This window comes from Vicugna pacos, chromosome 1, assembly GCF_048564905.1.
Source record: "Vicugna pacos chromosome 1, VicPac4, whole genome shotgun sequence".
NCBI classification, from domain to species: Eukaryota; Metazoa; Chordata; class Mammalia; order Artiodactyla; family Camelidae; genus Vicugna; species Vicugna pacos.
The window spans coordinates 35,753,714-35,772,544 of record NC_132987.1 but is presented as its reverse complement, the minus strand read 5'-3'; the positions used below and the strand labels follow the sequence as shown (position 1 = coordinate 35,772,544).

At 38.7% G+C, this 18,831-nt stretch overlaps 1 protein-coding gene across 4 annotated transcripts in view; it reads right to left on the bottom strand.

Moving 5' to 3' along the window:
- Positions 1–18,831, bottom strand: part of OTOL1 (otolin 1) — a 164,044-nt gene that overhangs the window by 67,585 nt on the left and 77,628 nt on the right. For 3 of the 4 annotated variants that reach the window (XM_072960243.1, XM_072960298.1, XM_072960367.1), the window contains one exon: positions 6,656–6,723. The gene's annotated coding sequence lies outside the window, so the exon portion shown is untranslated. Of the gene's footprint in view, positions 1–5,134; positions 5,173–6,655; positions 6,724–18,831 lie in introns of those variants that run through there. The other variant, XM_072960443.1, reaches the window with a different exon arrangement.

Sequence of the window (18,831 nt, the reverse complement as noted above, 5' to 3'; positions counted from 1 at the left end):
TTTGGAGCTGGAAAATATTCTATTCCTGGTGATAACCTTTGACATCTCCTGACCTTTGTTCTACTGTACAACTTTGAGGGTCCTTACTCTTGTGCTGAAAAATCCATGGCCAGAAACAAAAGAATTCTCTGCCTGTAGGTCCCACCTTCCTCTGCCAAGCTTCACTTTGGATTTGATTCTGAGGGCTGACCCTCTGGCCAATTGCAAAAAAGAGTTCTCAAGAAGCAATGAGGCAAAGAGAAAGTGTTCTCTTTGTATTTAAGGAAGTTCCCTGACTGTGGTGTTATGATAGAAAAGAGCTATGCTTTCACCACGAGATATAAAGGCAAAGAGTAGAATGAATATGAATGCTATTTTGGGAAGAGTTAAGAGAATAGTTGAAATCAGAGCTGTTCTAGACCCAGGTTATATCTCTGCAGTTAACAGACCACAGACATAATAAACATACTTATGGTTATTAGGGTATGAGGGAAAGGGGTGGGAATGGATAAACTGGAAGTTTGAGATTTGCAAATATTAACTACTATATATAAAATAGACATCTGTATCACACAGGGAACTAGAGTCAATATCTTGTAATAACCTATAATGAAAAAGCATATGAAAACAAATATATGTATGTATAAGTATGATTGAAACATTACGCTGCACACCAGAAACTGATGTATTGTAACTGACTAGATTTCAACTGAAAGAAGAAAAAGAAAAAAGCAGACCCTTTCATGAGGCTCTTCGGTGTGTGGCTGCAGGAAGTCTTAGCACCACCCACAGCCTACTACCTACACACATACATACACACACACACACACACACACACACACACACGAAAACAATGGCCAGATTTCTTCAAACACTGGGGTATCTTAATGTGTACCAAAATTTTCAGACCAGCTTTTGCATTGAGATGAGGCCCTCGCCTCCTGCAATCCTTGTGTGGGAAGTTGGCCATCAGCTTGGTTCCTGCATCCCAGCTTTCAGCCTGGGGGCCTGCGTGCTAGTTCTCACTGGGGTCTCCACCCACCTGGGTCCTCTCTATGACATTAGTTGGAACCCTTCGCAGAATGTTTCTTTCTCATCACCTGCCATTCTGCAAGCCTGATATTTCACCACACCAGAGAACGCCAGGATGGCCCGCAGTGAGCAAATGCTTCTAGGAAGTTTTAACAGATAAACCACATCTTCTGCACCAGCTATCCCAATCTTTCCCAACACTTTCGGTCTTTTGCTCCCCTTTTCCCATCTCCTCACCCCAGCCCCAGCATCAGGGACAGCCCTCCACATCCAAGTCCCATCTGCTGTACTATTCCTGTCATAGGACCCACAAAGAAGCTGAAATTAGCACCTCTGGTGGGCTTCTCCACAGGGGTATTTGCTGAGTTGGGGAATAAATTCAAAGGTGTATAAGACACATCCCCCATCCTCGAGCTGATAACCATCAAGTGTCAAAGGTAACCTCCCACTTGAACAAAATGTTCTCATATCTCATCCTCAGGCATGAGGAAATGTTGTAAAACAACTAGATTGTCAAGAATGTAGGTTTTATGTCAGTGCCCTTGTAGATAAGCCCCAAAAGGTAGGTCAGGTGAGAGCGGGAAGGTTTTCAATGCCCATGAAAGAAGTTCATCTGGACTTGATGGGGCACAGGCCGTCGATAAAAGCTTTCAGGCCATGGGTAGCATGAATGATGTGTGAGTTAGTAATACTACTCTACAGACAGCCTACCGGGATATTTGGAGGGAGATGTGTCTGAAAGCAGAGAGACCTAGCTGGAAGGCTAGTATCATTCTCCAGCAGGGAAGGCACTGAGGCCTGAGCCAGAGAAAAGCAGGAAAAACTAATAGGAAGGCTTTGCAAAGGAAGAAGCCACAGGACAGGACACAGAATGGATAAATGCAGTAAAGGTGAAATCTGAGCCCCTGGTTCCAGGGAGAGGAGTGGGATCCTGAGCAGAAATCCTTTTTGAATTAATGTAAATCTGTCTCTAAGTCACTGAGAACCTCCGGTTCTCCCAAACAGAAATCACAGTGGCCTCAGATGTGAATCCTCCTTTCCCCAGTCGTTCATTTGACAAGCATTTATTTAGTGTTTCCTATATGCTGGGCATTAAGTAGTCAAAAATAATTAAATGAGGACCAGACTCCCTAGGAGTTCAGTAACCAGTTCCATGACCTACAGGTAATTATTTTGGTTTCCTCAATCTCTAAAATATAGAACTGCCACTCAATTTTCATTCATGATTTCTCCTATAAGCAATTATTATGCCATTATTATTATTTAAATGCAAGTTCTCTTTGAGCGACCACTAGCCATTGCTAGGGCATAATAAGGTGTGAATAATTTATTATGTTCCCCTTTTTAGCTGCATTGTCAAGGAGAACACACAGCTTAAGGACCATCATTTCAAATGCGATTTCAGACATGATAGGGAATCAGAGGCAATGGTCCTTCACCGCTTTTAGCAGAAATGTCCTTGTCCACTATTTCTCAGATGGAATTTTACGCACCATTAGGAGGCTGGCCCGTAGTATTCAGTCTCAGGTAGCAGGGCACATTATTCTGGAGTATATGTTTTACCTGAAGATTTGGGGTAACTTGTTGATATGAAATAGTTTATACTAAAACACTTAAATTTTGTGCAAGATTTTCATTTTAAACAGGGGCTAAACATAAATTTACTGCTGGGCTGTTCTGGAGTATGTGAAAGAGATGGGGGGAGAAGGGAGAGGAAGGTAAAGATAATTGAATCTTGAATGTTCTCCTGGGAAAAGCTTCGGAACCCTGATGGACACATCCAGGCCAGCCTAATGGCTCATATGCCTTTGGATGAAGAAAACAAACCGTGAGACCCAAAACTCAGATTTGCTGGGCATCAGTACATTTTTTAAATTCCCTTCCTTTTTCCCTATATTTACTTTCAGTGGAGTTTATATGTGCTTTATAATTCTGAGCCGATGCTACCAGTTATAGACTCAATAACTCTTTGAAATCAAAGGGCAAGCTATGAACAGAATGCTGTGTCAGTGCTGACGATGGGAAATATGCAGGGAGAACAGTTGTGAAGACGGACATCATTATCTGCAAAGCATAGCCAGCCCCTGTCACCGTCCACAAACCAGTGACATGTCCCAATTAAAACATCAGCAGCTCACATTCAAGGTTTGTCCCTAACGTCTGCTTTTGGTTTCCCTCACCATCAAAGATCTTTAAGGAACCCAGTCGCCCAAATTCTTTGTCTCTCTAAAATGTCTATGTAAAACTTAACACAAAGGAAGCCATCTCCATAGTGACCACAGAAAAATCTAAGATGTAAGAGTGGCTTTGTATCTCCTCAACTGAAATGAGAAAATCTGGTTCAAACTGTATGACTTTTTGATGACAAAAATGATGGATTCAAAAACATAAACGTATTCAAATCTGTCCTCTGTGGCGTTTAAGTAAAGTGGGCATATGATTTTCCCAGAGTTGGGCAGCTCTTACAACTGATCTCTGGGACATTCTGCGGCTGGCCCAGCTTGGGTGCAACAGCAGTGTATCTTCAGCAGGCAACAGATGAAGAGTCACCCAACTTACAAAGACCCTCTTCATGAGGTCCAGGGCCAAGAAGGCCTCCATCCCCTGGGCAGAAGCAGCAGAGGAAGGACGGAAGAGAGCAACAGCCAGCAGGGCCCACATGGGGGAAGAGCGGAGCACTGACAGAAGGAGGGTCTCAGCCAATTGGTCTCCCCAGACCCCTCCACTCAGAGGCATCATCTGGAGAGGTGTTTCAACTGCCTGGAAATCCTGAGTTAGAGAAGCAAGGTATGGGGAAGTGCGACCTGCTCCCTCGGCTCCCAGGGGACTTTGACCTTCTGAGTCTCAGCCAGGAGCCCCAGCCCCAACCCCTGACTCCACCCTGCTCTGCCCCAGCGGATCCTGGCAATTACTCAGGTACTTCTAGGGCGAGATGACTCCCGGGAACATGAGGCTCCTTCAGCTCCAGGAAAGGGACGATGGGTGGGAATGGCCAGCTGCCTTAGTTTATAACTTTAAACTAGTTTCGTCTAGACCTTTAAAATATTGAGATATATAGTATATGGCCTGCTTTCAAACTGCTGAATCTGATCAAGCAGTCATCAATTTCCAAGAAACATCAAGTCAGAAAAACATGTTAAACCAAAGCCCCGTGATACAATCAGCAAAAATCCAGAATGTGGAAACTGGACAGGACAAATAACAAACAAATTGCCAGGGGGAGGGAAAAAGAAGGCTGTAGAAACAGAAACTTCAGAAACCATTCAACAAGCTAGACTGTAAAGCCCCTGCTTGGAATGGAGCAAGCTGAATATAACATCACTCATGACACAGTTGGGGTGTCTGGAAGACTGACTGGATATTCAGCAAATCTAAGGAATTATTGTTAATTTTTTACATATAGTAATACTGTTTAAGTCACATTTTAAAAATAATCTGTATCTTTTAGAAGTAGACTAATGGATGACATGATATGATGTCTGGGATTTGCTTCAAAATAATCTAGTGTCAAGCGAGAGAAAACCAGATTGGATAGAGATAAAACAAGATTGGCCAGGAGTCAATCTATTGAAGGTAGAACACAGGATACGAGAGTTCATGAGACCATCCTCTCTAGTTTTACCCAGATTTTCCTTCTTCCTTCCTTTTAGCCATATTTATGCACTAGACCAGAAGAAAAATAGAGGAGTATTTTGAGCCAAATGTTTTTCCCATGTGAAACAGGGATATTACTTACATTAAAACATTTACTATATCAACACAATGTATGAGGGAAAGCAACTCTGAATGTCGAATGAGCTTTAATTTAAATCTCACTTTACCTGCTGGGTGACCTTCAGCAAATCATTAAACCTTCCAGAACCTCACTAGCAGTTCTCTCACTTGTCAAGCTACAATAAAACCACTTTGTTTGCTGTGTTGTAAAGATCAGCAAGAATGTTTGAAAAGTGCCAGGAATAGGAGAGGTTCTCAGTACACAGAAGTTACAACAGTTGATTATAGATACCATTATGCCTCTTGCTTCCATGAAGACTTAAATTCTTTAAGCAAAATCAGAAGACACATTTCTTGATTTGAAAACTTTCACATTTTACCATTTTAGTAAAGATCTTGCCGCACTTACTTTTAGGGCAAATTTCTTCCTTTAATCTGAGATAACAGCTGTAGAAAATAGCAAGCAGTTTAAAGTTCCATATTAAAAGCGGGTCTGATAATGAAATCACCTTTGACTATTAAATTTTACCTTATGCTCACATCAGCTTCTGACTGAATATTCTTTGTGTATATATTTATTCAAAAGAATAAACTTGTATCAGTTGGCATAAGCAAACCCCATCAGCTCTTGAGAGTTTAATAATATGAACATAAAGAAGGAATGTTATCATCAGCATCATATATTCTGCCTTTGCTCCTGGAATATGGGAGAAGCTCCACTCCTCTATTGGAGACCTGGTCCCCTCCACTCTTTGCCTCCTCAAGGACATCACTCCAGTGATTCTCTCCTGCATCTTCAGTTTCTCCCTTACTACTAGATCATTCCCTTGAGCATAAAATATACCTTAATATCACCTATTTTAAAAAAAATCTCTCCCTTGACCTTACATCTTCATCCAACTTCACCCCATCCCTTATCTCCTTTTTACAGCAAAACGCTAAAGGATTGACTAATCCTTGCTTTCCATTCTCTCTCCCACTACTCTAATCATCTTTCTTCCCCATGGTGTCCATGAAACAACGCTCATCAAGGACCTTCAACCACACCAGAGCCAGTGGTCAGTTCTTTGTCCTCATCCAACTGCATGTGGACATAGCTGTCTACATTCATCTTCCCAAATCAATTTCTTCTCTTAGCATCCATGGTTCCTCACTCCTCGTTCTTCTGTTCCAACTCACTTTGTCTTCTTCTATGCCCAGCTGCTAGTTATGGAAGCCCAGGGCTGAGTCTTCAGTTCTCTTCTCTTCCACCCCAACCCCTAGCCCATCAAAGATCTCATCCAGGCCCGTGATTTTCAGTGCCATCTATTCACTGAAGATGATGATATTTTTGTCTCCAGCCCTGACTTCTCCCTTATGCTCTGGCCCCATAAATACTATTATTTAACCAACATCCACATTTGGGTGTCTAATTGACATCTCAAAGCTAATCTTTCCAAATGGGATTCCAGATTTTCCCTGAATATGTCCACCTCTTGATTATGTTCATGGTGGGGAAAAGATCTAAGGATACAAGTAGTTTTGCAAAAGTCCCTTTAAAGATGTTTGGGTTCTGTAAATCATTCAACAAACATTGTATTAAAGACACAGAACTGAGTGCTCAAGGTACCAAGGTACCAAGAGGGAAGAGATGGGACTTTCACCATCAAGAAATTCAATACAGGGTAAAGTTCAATAGAGTATAAAGCCATAGTCAAATGCTCTGTCTTTGACATCTGCTACTTATAATTGCCTAAACTTGACAACTTCTTGCCTTGGTTTCCTCATCTCTGACATAATAATAATGTAATAATAATAAATACACTATTATTACATTATTATTATTATAATACTTTTCTTATATGATCATTATGAGAGTCAAATAAAGCAATATATATAAAAGTAATTATTTCAGTGCCTGGCACACAAAAAAGCACTCAATAAATGTTACCTTTTAAAGAAGTGGCTAAAATAGGATGTCCAGTCATCATCTGAAATTCAGTGTCTTTTTCTTTATGCCTAGAAGGGAGACAGATATATAAATAAATCTGCAAATTATGCAAAACACTTGAAAGTAACACATTAAATAATGTAAACTCTGAAAGAAAATGTTCTCCAGCAAAAAGCCCAAACCAAACAATTGTCACATAAACCTCCACTGCGTGGGATGTCTTTTTCTCTACCCTACTCTTAGCCCTTGTAACTTATTTCAACTTTGTCTAATGGTCATCTCTTTCCTCTCAAATGTTCTTCACGTAAAGAGGCACCCCACATTTGAGGCATATTCATTCCTTCTTTCTCCCACACATAAGGGATCTGTTCCATTATAAAGCTGAGTCAGCAGAATGACTGTGTTTAAATGCCAATTTAAAATGAAAGCCATAAAGGAAGCCTAGTATTCAGTTTCCTGCATAAAAACTTTGCAAGTGCTCTTATTTCTAGACTACTTCGATTGTTTTTCCCCCTCTAAGCACACGCAGAGCCTGCAGAAGTGTGTCCTTTCCTTGGGAACCTGGGAAACATTAAGGTAAATGCTAGGAAGCAAGGCTGGTGTGCAGAGCAGCGAGTACTCGTTGAGACACTTGCGATCAGCTTTTTTCAATCTCGGTTGAAGACAAGTTCAATAATGTCATGAACTGTTTGACATTTCCTTCCAAAACTCTTAGTAACCAAGGGAATCATCTAACCCTAGGTTCTTGTAAGAGTCCTCCTAATTTTTGCTTTGACCGCAGTTCAATGTATCCTACTATTAAGTCATCACATATCAAATCTTCTCAGAGATTGTAAGGTTTTCTTAGACGGCACACTTGACCTCAAACTACGTAGTATTCAGTATGTAAATACTATATTTTAACCAAAAACTTTATATCCCTGTAAACTATTAGAAAACTGAACTCACCCAATTTCACATCCATCCTGAGGTGTGTGTCAGAGCGCTATTTAAGGGTCACAGATGGAAAGACTGAGGCCCAGAGACGTTACTAAATCCCTAACAGGGCAGGAATGGATGATGGGAGCCTGGTGGTAAAATGCTTTCTCCTTTTATTTTTCCTACAGGCCTTCTTTCCCGGCACAGCCCAATCAGCATTCTGAACAAGGGGTATCCTCCTAAAGAGGCTGCATCCTTCTTGAGAAGGGATGAGAAAAGAGTGTCTTCACAGGACACATTTAGCTGTATTCACTTCCCCAGCTCTCAAGGCAAACGAGTCCCTCGGGGCCCCTCCCTTGCTTTATTTTTGTGAGGACTCTATTGATAAATGAACTCTCTTGTCTCTATTCACAGTCTAAAAATTATGAATTAGTGTCTTCAGAGACAAAGGGGAGGGCTAGTTTTCCACACAGTGGAAATCCCACAGCAGGTCAACAGCACATTGTCATGCTCCCTGAAGCCCACTCTTAACAGCACAGAACGAGCAGGTCGGTGTCAGGAACTTCCTCACTGGAATCCAGGAGGGAAGAATTAAACTACCACTTTCCAGAGGGAGAAACAGACTCAGATGGAGAAATCTTCCAGAGGGAGTTGCCTGAGCTCCCACAGCTCATGTGTGGCTGAGATGGGATGTAACAGAAGCCTGTCCTCCATGTCCATCCTGTTTCCCTTTGCACTTTGGAAGACAAAGCTTCTCTCCTACAGCATCTTCGGAATATCTTTAGAACAGATCTAAAGATATATGATCTAACCCAGTGTCGCCCAGATCCCCGCTCTGGTTCACCCTTGGGCCAGCTTCAGAAATCCATTCACTCCACCTGAGAAACCAAGGCTTTACCAAAAGCTACCTCAGAGTAGGGCTGAATTCCTGAATTTTGATGTTTTGGGTCTTTCTCAAAGAGAAGGCAGAGTTCAATAGAACCCTGGAGTCAGAGAGGGCAGAACTCCTGGTAAATGCCAGAAGCAAAGTGGCCTCGTAAAAATGGAAGGAAAACAGAGGCTCTGAAACTAGCAGACCAGATTCTCCTCTCGAATTCATCATTTGCCAGCAGTGGGAACTTCCATTGTCTCATTTCTCTGAGCCCCAGCTTTCAAGTCTGGAAAATGGAGATAATAGAACCTTCTGCTTCTTTTATGTCATTACATTGATGATGAAAAGAACTAATGGAAGTAGCCTAGGTGTTCCTCAACAGGAAAGGGGACAAACAGACTGAGACGCATTCATACAATAGAATAGTATTTAGCAACCAAAAAGAACAAACTATATGTGCAACAACTGAGACAACTCTCAAAAACATTATACTAAGGGGAGAAAAGACAGACATAAAAGACTGCATCATTCAATTTATATGAAGTGTTCTAGCAAGAAAAGCTAACCAACAGTGATAGGAAATAGGATAGTGGTTACATGAGGAACTGACTGAGAAGGGGCATGGGGAAACTTTCCAGGGTGATGGAAATGCTCTATACCTTGACAGAAGTCTACACATTAGTCAAGAATGATTGAATGCACACTTAAGAGCTATACCTTTCACCATATGTAAACTATACCTCAATAGAAAGGATAATAAAATTTAAAAACCCTTGTAAAAGAAGAGCTTTGTACAAATGTAAAATGCCACAGTTGCTTACCAAAATATTACTCCTTTTTATGTCACTGCTTGGTCAGACACCTTATTTGAGTGACTTGTGGTGGCTTCAAAAAAAGCACTAAATTGAGGTTACTTTCCTTTATTATCTAAAGTTTATGATTGATCTGAACATAGGGATTTCTGAGAAAAGCAAATAGCATACAAATAAAGCAACACTAAGTTTAGAAATAATGAGTCATATTCTAATAGCAAAGTGGCATATGGGACATTCCACAGCATATACACATTTCGTCTAAATCAGACTCCCTGGATTTCCATAGGAAAGGGAAGTTGCTATTTAAAATTCAGTTTGAAAAAAGCAAGCAGCAATAAAAAGAATGATACCATTTTGTATTGAGTATACCAGCCTCTTCCAAAACGTTCTTGTTTCTGCTCCCAACGGTCCTGTAAAGCAGAAAGCACTATCTCCATCTTACAGATAAGAAAATCGAGGCTCAGGAGTGGCTAAATTACTTGCCATAAGATGCATGCAAAGAAATCAAACCTGTGTGTGTCTGACTCTATAGTTAGTCTCTATCTGACAGATTATATATATTTCCCAGTCTCACTTATTGTTCTAATAAGTTATCTTCACAGCTGTAGTCATACAACTACACAATATGTCATATACATACACAATAGTCATAATAGTAATATCTAACATTTATTGAGTATTTATCAAGCGTCAGGAATTCAACATGTATTAACTCACTACATGCTTCAAACTTAGTAAAAGGTAGACATGATTATCAGCCCGATTTACAAACGAAGAAACTGACCAAGAGAAGTAAAGGAACTTTCCTAAGGTCACACACACAGCAAGTAGCCAAGCCAGGATTTGTACCCAGGTAGCCTAGCTTCAAAGTCCACATGAGCACCCCAACCACTGCAATGTCTTTTCTCAATGACTGTCAATGGGTGGCTTCCCTTTGAGAAATCCCAAGTGCAAGGCATTGTACAGTAAGACTAAAGCCTTTATTTCAGAAAAGAGAAGAACATTTTACTTTTCTAGGAAAGGTCTGCAACCAGAAGCTTGCCCAAGATTGTAAAACAACGTTCATCTTCTCCTATTTCTGTCTAACTCGTAGTAGTGGTTGGAGTCATCAGTACATCTGTAGTAAATGCAAAGACAACAGAACTTTACAAATCTTGATTAACCAGTATCCTAAAAAGGTCACAGGGTCAGGCATGACTCCAACATAACTGACCATCTCCCAGAAAGTTTCACTCATCTAGCCCAGTGATTCACCCCAATGCCTCCAAAGGATGTGTCGGAATCTCAGAATAATAAAATTACTGATCTAAGGCTCATCTTCCTACTACAGGGATCTCAAGTTTGAGTATGCATCAGAACCACCGGGAGCAGGGGGAATTTCTAACAAGTCCCTAGGCGAGGCTAATGCTCTTGGTCTCAAGACCACACTTTGAAAACCACTGCCCTATAACGTTCCCTACAACCACAGAGGACACTGAAGTGAAATTAACACTGCCCACTCAGCAAAGCAGGAAGTTATAATTATACTTACTGATCATGAGGAAATGCTACCAAATGTGAAGTAGAAAAACACTTTGTAATAATACATTCTAAACATATTTATTTCTGAAATGCAAATAACACAACTTGATATATTCACTTTAAAAAAAAAAAGGTCATACTTAATCTTTTAAGTAACTACCCAGGTCAAAACTGTCCATGTACAATGTTTATGCCTGGTCAGAAGAAAACCGCTGCAGACCCAGATGTAAACATGCAGGTTCTGCATAAATGTTGACAGCTGCAGTCTCAGTTGAGCTCATTTAGCTTAACAAGTCTCTAGCTTCAGTTCACAGTGAGAAGCAGAGATCAATAAATGCTCCATAATACTTTTCTGTTAGTCTCCAGACTTTCTTTGCTCAAAATGGTAAAGGATGAACGAGGGCCAATAGTGTGATAGACAGAACCCATAGCTGCCTGCTCCTTAGAGCTCAGTACACTTACATAGAATTAAGTGGCACTTTTTTAGGGGGGTTTCTGTGTTTTTCTGGGATCATTTTGGGGAGATCCCTCTTCCTTGGTTTATCACCAATTCACCAAATCCTAGGTATGAAAGACGCCTTAGAAGTCTTTTGGTTTAACTTCTTATCAGCCTATGTTTTAAGAATCTTGCCTACAGTCTTTTTAGGAGATGTAAGTATGACAGTCTTTAAGAAGAGGAAGACAGAGATCTTCAAGACCTCTCTCTTTCAGAGCAGCTTCACCTGGCTCCCTTCAATGGCATGACTGTTGTTTAAAATAAATCCTTCAAAACTATGGTACCTAAGACAGGCTTAGAAGGGAGTCAGAATTGCTCAACTAATTTACCATCACAAGAAAAAAAAACAAAACAAAACTCTGTGAAGGGAGGAAGGTAGCCTGTGTTCATCACTTTGGAATGCCAGAGTGGGTACAGCCAGACATAAGTGCTCAATAAATATCAATTGGATAAATTAGCAAGTGAATGAGATCATCATAGGTCTTCACAGCTGTAATAACATTTTGTAACTTTCCAGAATAACCTGAAATGATTTGTTCTATTATGGAGGATCCCACAAGACTGCAAAGACACAGGTTGGTCTTCAGATCAGAAGGAACTGTATTTTATACCTAAAACACTTGCTATTGATACCTAAGGGACATTTTAAAATAGAGAAAATATAAAGTGTGGTAAGCCATGGATGCAAATATGAAACATTAAATTAAATTAGTGTTGCGAAATTTTTTGAATATTTAATTTTAGTTGGATCCTAACTAGGCTATCTGTGTATACGAACATGAAATTTACTCAGAAAGAAACTCAGAGCCTTAGTTAACTCATTTCATTTTAGATTGTAATTTTGCCATTTAACAACACTTCCATTTCAACTTCACTATTAAGGAAGAAAACAAATAACCACTGAGCACCTGCCATGTGCAAGACAATGAGAAAGACTCTTACAAGCATCATCTTACTCAGCACATCAATAGGACTAACTCTCCAATAGCCAGGTAATCTAGATAACCAGATATCTCCTGAAACCAGCAGTGAGCCAACCAGGCAGCTTTTGTGTTAAATTTAAATTAAATGATCCAACAGCTAAGTTGAAAAGTATATTTCTAATACCTAACACATGCCTTGCGTAGGTGTTAAGCGACCAGAATTGGAGAAAATAAATAAAAACTTTATTAGATAAGAATAGGAAAAATATTTCCCAGTCAAGTTATGAATACTATTTGAGATAGCTAGAGAGGACAGACATTTCTTCAAAGATTAGTCACTTTCTCATGGACAGAAAAAAAAAAAAGTGTCAACCAAAAGGGCAGCAAGTGGTATTTTAAAAGGATGCAGGGAGGGTGGATAGAATGGTCATCCCATCCTTCACAAGAGGTACAGGTTAAAAAAAAAAACCTTCCCTCATACTGTATTGTTTATTAGGATGGTTAAAAAGCACAGTAACACTTGAGCACATTTCTGCTAAATCCTCCCTCCCATCTCTCATTTTCTCCTGTCTCTCCCTAGATGAGCCATTTTTTATCCTTCTCTTCATTTTAGGGGAGAACAGTCTGCTTGCATCTCTCCCCATCTTCATTTTCCCTCTCTCTTCTTCCTTCTCTCCTCTGGTGGCCATAATATAGAACTGAAGTCTTCAATCTTATAGTCCTTAGTTGGGAAATTTTATCATTCTCCCTTAAGAATGTCTCAGCTTTTTTAAATGAGTTTCAGTCTTGTTTAAAAATTCAAGGCTTTGAAATTGTCTTGAAATCTACCAAGATCAGAAAACTTTGTTCTATGTCTCCATAGAAGGTCATTTTTAAATTATCTGTAGCTTTATTGTAATAAGTTTTGAAATGGGGAAGTGTTGGTTTTCCAATTTTGTGCTTTTTAAAAGATTGTTTTGACTTTTCTGGGTCCCTTGTATATTCATATGACTTTTAGAATCAGCTTGTCAATGTCTGTGAAAAAGGCAGCTAAAATTTCGCTAAGGATTGCTATCCCTTTCTACAGATTGAATCTGTACAGCCATTTGGGTAGTATGCCATCTTAATATTAAGGCTTCTGATCCATTTATTTAAATCTTTGAATCAGGAAAAGCATGATTTTTGCAGACTCGGAGGAGTACACACTGCAAGACGGTCTATACCTAGGAATGCCTGACCACTTGTAAAGCCAATCACTGAATTAAAAAAATCAAAAATAAGATACAATGAAAGAAAAATCCCACTACAAGATTTAGAGCAAAGAAAATGTAGCATAACTGAGATACAGTGACTCAAATTCTTACCTTGTTTCAGTGTAAAGGATAAAAACCCGAAGCAGAAAAGGAAAAAACAGTTTGTCTTAATGTAAGACATTTTTCCAAGGTAAAGAGAAATTCGTTCCAGCTATTCTCATTTCGTTTCAGCTATTGATCTACCTCTTAATTGCTCCTTCCTTTACCATTATTGATTCAGAAGGAGGGTTTCACATTTATTCATTTGTCTATCCCGCAAATGCCTGTGGAGAGTGGGGCAAACGGGGAAAGGATACTATCCTCTTGTCTCTGCAGCTTCTAAACTTAGAGACGGCCTCAGTGCCAGATGCCTCAAAGGGGAGGACACAAACGCTGATATACTGCTGAATGAAAAGACTTGCCCTGCTTATAGACATCAAAGAACACAAATCTGTGCTCCAAGATTCCTTGCAGCTTCAGAGCCACCATTAGGCGCTACCATGGGTCCAAATTCACAGTTCTGGTCTTTGTTTCCCAAAACCAGGTCCTTTCTTGCTAACTTCAATGAGTCCCACTCTGGGACCTGTAATATCCTTAGTTTTTAGAAGGATTTAAATTTAGGTTTGCAGTTTCCAAAGCTCTCAAAGAGACTTTTGAGTATACCCTCTGCAAAACTGTGACATCCAAACTGCCACTGCAGTAAAAATAACTTTCACCCTGATGACCTGGAATTGATCATTCTCACACAACAGTTTGAGGAAAATTCCTAGATAACATGTTACTCAAAATTGTATCTTAACTTTCCTCAGCAACAAAAATAATCTGATTCTTTTCTTTTTAAGAAACAGTGAGCTTTCTTGAAACTAAGAGGACAAAATAAACTAGTGCAATTTTCTTTAATTCTCTCTTGAACTAAACTTTGATACTCACTATGGAAATGCAGCTTCATGACAAAAGTCTTCCCCTTCCTACTAGTTGTCATCTCTAAGAAATGCCTAAATAGAAAGGTGGAATCATTCTATTCCCTCCAACTAAATGTAATTATCTATGTTAATGAAAGATAAGATTAACATGAAATAAAACTCAAGTAATTCACATATTCTACTTCAAATATTTATGTTACTTCCTGCCTATTTTCACCAGGGCTCCTGGCAAATTAAAAATAAAAACAATGCAGATGATATCAGAATACTCATATTGCTGATGAAAATACAGAGTGATGCAATCTCTTTGGAAAATAGTTTAACAGTTTCTCAAAATGCTAAACATAGAGTTACCACATTACCCAAAAATTTTACTAAATATCTCCTCAAGAGAAATGAAAACAAATATCCATACAAAACTTTCATGCAAATGTTCAAAGCAGCATTATTCATAATAGCCAAAGAGTGAAAACAACCCAAAATGTTCATCGACTAATGAATGAGTAAGCAAAATGGAGTAGTTCCATTCAATGGAATATTATTCAGCAAAAGAAGGGAATGAAATACTAATGCAAGCTACAGGAGGAATGAATCTTAAAAACATTATGATAAGAAAAAGAAGCCAATCACAAAAGACTACATAATGTGTGATTCCATTTACGTCAAAAGTCCAAAAGTAGTAAATGCTTAGAGACATTTCTGGGGTGAATGGTTACTGTTGAACAACTCTGCTAATACACTAGAAACACTGAAATGTAACTTTGAAGGCATGACTTTTATGGTATGTGAATTATTTCTCAATAAAGATAATGTAAATAAAAAAAGGAAAACAAACAAAAATGAAAACAAAACAAAACAAAACAAGAACTTTTTAAAGATTACCTCTTATTTACTGGATAGATCACTTCCTAATTAAGCAACTTGCTCTTTCATTCCAACCTCAAATTCAGAAATCAAGCTTGTGGCTCAGCAAAATTATAAATTTCATAGGCTGGTAGAATGATCTGAATATAGTAGAACTAAAAATGTTACATTCACATATGGTCTATTTCATGGCCTTGATTAAATGTTTAACTTTCCCTTATAATCAGTAGTTTGACTCTTAAACAATTGATAGATATAACATGTATGCCGTTAAGAGCAATTCAACACACGTCTTCATCAGCAAGTTCTCTTGTGTTTAATTCCCATTTCAGAACTCCCATCCCTCTACTTACATTTTTCTATAGAGAAAAATAGCCTATTATTTTTACCTGGCTTCTTCGGGGAACATTTTCTGGAGTATAAAGTTATTTCTTTTTTAATCATTTATAATTAAAATTTCTTCATCGGGGGGTCCAGGCAGCCATCATTTTCCATCCACTTCAGACTTGAAAAGCATCAGTCAATCACAGTAGTTTCTTTTAGGCCACAGCGTCTGATACTCTGGATAACAGGCATTTCTCTTAATGCACCTCCTATTTTCATCATCAAGAAGCTCTTAGTGGGCCTCCTTTCCCCTTTCTAATGAGAGTTGTGTAATCAGTAGCAGGTGGCCAAGTCTAGCCTAGTCTTCTCTTGGTCCTTTTGGTTGTCTGACCTTGACAGTGTCTTCCTAGTTGGTAAGCATTCCCAATAAATGCTAGATACCCGTACCCTGCTCTCCTTTCACTCACAGTAATTTAACACCTGTTTCATTTCATCACAAGCTTTTCTATCAGATGCTCAACCAAGTGCTTAACAGAATGCTCAGTTCTAAAGCCTGAATTAGAGACCATTCTAGGAAATGTCAACTCATAAAACACAAGTAGAAGAGAGAGTCTCCAAGTTTTGCTACATCTTTAACTCCATCTCTGGTAGTCAGACTTTAATTCTCTTTCTTTCTCTCTCTCTCTGTCTCTCTTTTCCTTCCTTCCCTCCTTCCCTTCCCTCCTTCCTTCCTGTCTTTCTTTCTTTCTTTCTCTCTTTCTTTCTTTCTTTCTTTCTTCCTTGCTTCCTTCCTTCCTTCCTTCCTTCCTTCCTTCCTTCCTTCCTTGCTTCCTTTCTTTCTCTAGTGGTCATTTGATTCTGTCCAATTAATTTTCATTTTTAAGTCAAGATTCTTGTATTCTCACATCCATGGGTCACTGAAATGTGGCATGGAGATAACTATAAGCTTTTTTTGCAAACACTTTGCTAATTTAAAAGTTCAAGAAAGAAATACATCCCCAGAGTGAAACCCTTATTTTAGCCCTAAAGAAGCTAGATGATATGACAATATACATTTTTAATGTAATTCAATAAAAATCACTTAGTGCCCTCCCCCATTTCTCCCTGATCTTCTCAATGTGTTTCTTGGCTTAAAAGCTTTCAGAATTAATACAATACTAGGGGGAAATGAGGAATTTTGATCTAATTTGATATCTGACAGGGACTGAGTATAGCCATGCCAATTAACTTTCTTGAACTTAATACATTATCAGTTAATTTTCTTATTCAATGGGATTGATAATTTTTCTGTTTTCTTAATGGGTTGCTATAATTTTAAAAAATGATATTGTGAACTTTCTATAAATATAAACGATGTCTTCTCAATTTACTTCAATAAGCACGGGGATTGCCAACCACAATTCAGGACACTAAGCCAAGTAGGAAGGATGTTGGGTTGACTAAGACATAATTCCTAGACATTGCTAAGCTTTATTCATATTTGGGGTTTAGAATAAGAGTCTAACAGAAGTGCAAGGCTTGTGCACTGAAAATTACCAGACACTGTTGAAAAAATTAAAGAAAACTTAAGTAAATGGAAAGACACCTTATGTTTGTGGATTGGAAGCCTTAATATTATTAAGATGGCATACTCCTCTAATGGATCTACAGATTTCATCTGTAGAAGAGGACAGCAATCCTTAGCGAAATTTCAGCAGCCTTTTTCACAGAAATTGACAAGTTGATTCTAAAACTCACATGAAAATGCAAGGGATCCAGAAAAGTTAAAACAATCTTAAAAGAGAAGCACAAAACTGGAAAACCAACACTTCCCAATTTCAAAACTTATTACAATAAAGCTACAGTAATCAAAACAATATGATACAGCATACGGCTAGAAATATTGATCAAAGGAATAGGATTGAGTATCCAGAAATAATTCCTTACATTTATGGTTGTCAGCTTTGGCTACTACAACAGAAATATCATAAACTAGATGGCTTATAAACAACAGAAATTTATTTCTCACAGTTCCGGAGGCTGGAAGTCTAGGAACAGGGTGTCTGTGTGGTTGAGTTGTGGAAAGGGCCCTCATCCAGGTTGCAGACTGCAGACTTCTTCCTGTGTTCTATAGGGTGAAAGGAGCACTTTCTAGCTCTCTGGCCTCTTATAAGGGCACAAATCCTATTCATGGGGGTTCCACCTTCTTGACTTAATCACCTCCCAAAGGCCTCAATTCCAAATACCATCACATTGGGGATAAGATTTCAAAGTATAAATGTTGGGGAACACAAGCATTCAGTTCATAACAATGGTCAACTAATGTTGGCAAGGGTGCTAAGACAATTCAACAGGAAAAATACAGTCTTTTCAACAAGTGGTGCTGGGACAACTTGATATCCACCTGCAAAAGAATGAATTTGGATACCTACTTCACATCACACACAAAAATTAATTCAAAATGGATCATACACCTAAATGTAAAACCTAAAACTCTAAAAATCTCAAAAGAAAATAGAAGAGTAACTCTCTACATAAGCTTGAGTTAGCCATGGTTTCTTACATATGACACCAAAAGGCCAAAAGATCAAAGAAGAAAAGATAAATTGGACTTTGTCAAACTATTAAAAACTCATATGCTTCAAAGAACAGCATCAAGAAAGTGAAAAAACAACTCATAAGATGGGAGAAAATGTTTTCAAATCATATTCTGACAAAGGACTTGTATCCAAAATATTTAAAGAGCTCTCACAATTCAACAATAAAAAGATCCAATTAAATTACCCAATTTTTAAAATGGGCAAAAAATTCAATACACATTTGTCGAAAGGTGTACAAATAATGAATACATTATGAAAAATGCTCAGTATCATGATTCATTAGGGAAATGCAAACCAAAACCACAATGTGACACCATTTCACACCCACCAGAATGGCTAAAATCACAAAGACAAACAATAACAAGTGTTGCTCAGGATATGAAAAAATTGGAACCCTCATTCATTACTGGTGGGAACATAAGATTGTGCACCCACCTTAGAAAATCATTTGGCAGTACTTGAAAAGTTAAATAGAGTTATCTTGTGACCCAAACCTTCCACCCCTGGGTACATACAGAAGAGAAATAAAACATATGTCTTCACAAAGATATGTACACAAATGTTCACAGCAGTGTCATTCATAATAGCCCCAAAGTAGAAACAACTCAAATGCCCATTAAATGATGAGTGAATAAATAAAATGTGGTATAGTCACACAATAGAATGCTATT